Here is a 4,442-nt window from a genome sequence, read left to right as displayed (position 1 = left end):
TTAGAGGACCCCCCAAAATGAACATTTTCTTGCGTCTTGGGAAGAGTATTGTAGAGTGCCCCGTAAAACTTTGTGGTGTTAAGTATGATACTAAAACACACTAACTGCCCTAAGGATTCACGTCGATTTCATTCTAGGAGTCGAGATATGTTATTTTAAGTTTTTGGGATGTCATGGATGCAAATCGTTTGCTACAGGCTCAAGAACGCACTTTTTGTATACCATGTTATTTTAAGAAAATGTCCGTTTCGATGCGCTCTTCAAAAATGTTCGACTTGCGAACCATGATTTTCTGCGTCTGTGCCACGTAATTCAGCAAAAAGAGCATGTAATGGAGTGAAATGAGAGGGTGTGTCATCTCTAAAGTAAAATCTTTAAAAGAGCATAACTTAAGAACGGCTGGGAATAGGTGGCCGTTCTTTTTACCATCATGTGCGCCTAAAAAAAGTACACTATCGTGACAATCGATATCGGTCGATATGGTATAAATTGATAAAGTTATGCTCGATTATGTACGCGAAAACAGAAAAAGGGCGCTGGTGACAAAAAAAGTACTAACGATTCTGTTATTGTTTTGATATTCTGTCATCCCAGACTCTTGCGCATCTGGTGACCTATTTTTTATTCGCCAGTTCCGAGAAAAGTGTCGTTTCGATGCGTGGTGGGCCCGGGATGACAATTCGAGTTGAGTTGGAAGTTCATGTGAAGTCCTGGAAACAAGAAAAAAAGAAGATCCACGCTTCCCTAACTCAAAAAGTCATTAGAAACCGAGGGTAGCTTGTATGGAGACTTTTGTTCCTCGTGCGCTAAAACGCCGAATTAAATTTTTTATCTATACTTAACAGGAAAAAAGTTGCCTCCTTCGCGATATATAGGCAAATAAAGAATGGGGGCTATCATTTCGGGACAAAACAGGTGAAAATTTAGGTCGAAAAAAGTGTTTATAGACAAGGCATTTGAATTTAGCCAAAATCTGACTTGACCACGGGAATGCGCGCATAAAAGCACCCCTAGGGCAGTTTTTATACGGAGCAGTCTCATTTGCTTCCTGGATGTGCAGGGCCAAACATGGCCAAAAGTGGTGATTTTGGCCGTCCAAGGTGTCCATTTTCCGCGAAAATGGCGTTTTTTGGCGTCACTAAAAAAATCATTGCGAAGCAACTACTGGAGATATGCTTGTAAAACTTTGGGAGCGGTCGTGCGGACACATGCGCCAAGTTTTCTGCGAAAGTCTGCAGGCCAGATCTGCCGGGCGGCACATAAAACCGGAAAAAACCACCTAAAAAAAGAGCATGCCAAACCAAGTCTCACGTTTCGCTAAATAACGTTTGATCTAGAAGATGGCCGTCTACATTTGACTTAGACCGACACGGCAATTACTGTTTACCACTCGTATACATTGGTACAGCACATTTACACACTCACATGTCTACATACGTGGCCATAGACTGCACACGATGGCCCCCAATACCCCTTCTGGCCCTCAGAATTGGCTGGGTGGATGGCTACACTTTATATAGTAACAAAACAAAAAGGATGGTGGTGTGGCGCACTCCAATACAAACGTGTGGCCAGCAGCTCACTCCTACAACGCAGCATACGTATTCTCTCCGATAGGAACCCCACACAGACCGACACCTTCATACACAGCAGTGCAGATAGCCGCCGCACCCCATATTTGCGCATACGCGGCCTGGAAACAATGTTAAACCACCAAAGTGGCCATTTACGACTTGCACAACCATACCTACGCTTCCTATGCGACATGACATGTGCACGTACGCGTCTTAGGCAATATGAACACCTTCGACACCTTCATACATGCACAGCGCGCGCTCCGCTTAAGTACGACACCAACTTGTCATATACATCATGCGTTTCCTCCCGTCACCTTTCATCACCTCCATATTCACACCCATGCGCCGTCACCTTCCTCGCGCCATCACCTTCACCATTTTCACCTCCATATCCGCGCTTCCTCCGCCGTCACCTTCCGCGTACGCGTCCATATTCGCTGCGTTTCCTCGCGCTTCCTGCCTGTTATTAATCCAAGCCAAAAACATCTCCAAACCCATACAATTAGAACAGCAAACAACTTCGCATTTTTTCACAAAGTCCTCAGCTTCATTTTGCATACTTTATCCTAGTCTAATTCACGCTATTCCGCTCTCTTTAACATACTTAAACCAAGTCTAATTCACGCTAATCCGCTCTCTCTAACATACTTAAACTAAGTCTAATTCGCGCTATTCTGCTCTCTTTTAACATACCTAAACCAAGTCTATTTCATGCTACTCTGCTCTCTCTAACATACTTAAACCAAGTCTAATTCGCGCTATTCTGCTCTCTTTAACATACTTAAACCAAGTCTAATTCACGCTATTTTGCTCTCTTTTAACATAGTTAAACCAAGTCTATTTCATGCTATTCCGCTCTCTTTAACATACTTAAACCAAGTCTAATTCACGCTATTTCGCTCTCTTTTAACATAGTTAAACCAAGTCTATTTCATGCTATTCCGCTCTCTTTAACATAGGTAAACCAAGTCTATTTCATGCTATTCCGCTCTCTTTAACATAGTTAAACCAAGTCTAATTCACGCTATTTCGCTCTCTTTTAACATACTTAAACCAAGTCTATTTCATGCTATTCCGCTCTCTTTTAACATACTTAAACCAAGTCTATTTCATGCTATTCCGCTCCCTTTAACATAGTTAAACCAAGTCTATTTCATGCTATTCCGCTCTCTTTAACATAGTTAAACCAAGTCTATTTCATGCTATTCCGCTCTCTTTAACATAGTTAAACCAAGTCTACTTCACGCTGTTTCGCTCTCTTTAACATAGTTAAACCAAGTCTATTTCATGCTATTCCGCTCTCTTTAACATAGTTAAACCAAGTCTAATTCACGCTATTCCGCTATCTTTTAACATACTTAAACCAAGTCTATTTTTATGCTATTCTCGCTCTCTTTTAACATAGTTTAAACCAAGTCTAATTTTACGCCCTGCCGTCTAACTTGCCCTGTTAAACCCCCATACTAAAATCTCCGATTTTGGCTCAGAAATCATTAGCGCTGGCACTTAGCGATTTTCACGCAAAGTGTTTCTCGCTTTCTGCCTGTTATAAACCCGATACTAAGGTCGCCGAATTTGGCTCGGAAAACAATAGCAGCGGCACTTAGCGATTTTTGCGAACAAACCTCACTAAGCCAAAACAAAGACTTTGACGATCTTAAGCTTAACAGTATTAACTCTCTACCAGCACTTTGACCGGTTACTTTCGCCGCCCCATAGCGAAAGTAAATCACTTTAACGCAGCCTTATTTCGACTGCTTTAACTTTATAGTTTTAACATTGCGCGTTTGCAATTGGGGGGAGAAATGGTCATTTCTGAACAAATCAATAGAACAAGGGCTAAATCTCAGCAGATCGTAGTACAAGACTACTCTCATGCTTACAACACCCCGTTCTGTAGTTAAGTCGTCTACAAAGGATTTATCTTTCCCAATATTTGAAATTACAAATCAGCCTACTCTCCACCCGCCAGTACTTGACAGGCAGCGGAGTGCGTTGCAATTGTATGATGTTGGGTGTCCAGAAGACACCTATCGCTATTCGCGGCACATCGGGAAAGGTGATTATCGTCTATTCCAGCATGGATTCTGACTTAGAGGCGTTCAGCCATAATCCTACAGATGGTAGCTTGGCGGCACTAGCTTTTCAGCTAACCGCAGTTACCAATTATCTGAACCAACGGTTCCTCTCGTACTGGGTTGGATTACTGTTTAGACAACGAACTCATCAGTAGGGTAAAACTAACCTGTCTCACGACGGTCTAAACCCAGCTCACGTTCCCTATTAGTGGGTGAACAATCCAACAATTGGCGAGTTCTACTTCGCAATGATAGGAAGAGCCGACATCGAAGAATCAAAAAGCAACGTCGCTATGGACGCTTGGCTGCCACAAGCCAGTTATCCCTGTGGTAACTTTTCTGACACCTCTAGCTTAAAATTCAAAAGAACTAAAGGATCGATAGGCCACGCTTTCACGGTTTGTATTCATACTGAAAATCAAAATCAAGTGAGCTTTTACCCTTTTGTTCTACATGAGATTTCTGTTCTCATTGAGCTCACCTTAGGACACCTGTGTTATCATTTTAACAGATGTGCCGCCCCAGCCAAAACTCCCCACCTTGAACGATGTCTTCCACGTCAACTAACCCAAGCAAAACGGTACGCCACGTAACATCCCGACCAACTGACTTCAACCGGTGGTTGATCAAACCGTGCAAATGGAAGAAGCCTAGCAACCAGAAAAATACGCAACCATCCGTCTCGTCGCAACGCTGGCCACGACAATCCAACGTCTTCGTTCGTGATGTTAACAAAACCTGTCCCAAGCTTCCCATTCTCAAGCATTCCAATGATGTTTGGTTTGGT

The 4,442-nt window shown here is 42.7% G+C and overlaps 1 non-coding gene across 1 annotated transcript; it reads right to left on the bottom strand.

The window, feature by feature from the left end:
- Positions 1-3,521: 3,521 nt before the first annotated feature.
- On the bottom strand, positions 3,522-4,215 carry PITG_33402 (the record flags this gene model as incomplete). The annotated part of the gene is made up of 1 exon (XR_009934796.1): positions 3,522-4,215. It is a non-coding gene; the product is annotated as a 28S ribosomal RNA (ribosomal RNA).
- Between the last annotated feature and the right edge of the window lie 227 nt (positions 4,216-4,442).

This window comes from Phytophthora infestans, genomic scaffold, assembly GCF_000142945.1.
Source record: "Phytophthora infestans T30-4 supercont1.64 genomic scaffold, whole genome shotgun sequence".
Classification (NCBI taxonomy): Eukaryota; Oomycota; class Peronosporomycetes; order Peronosporales; family Peronosporaceae; genus Phytophthora; species Phytophthora infestans.
Note: the sequence above shows the minus strand (reverse complement) of the source record. Positions and strands in the feature narration are given on the sequence as shown.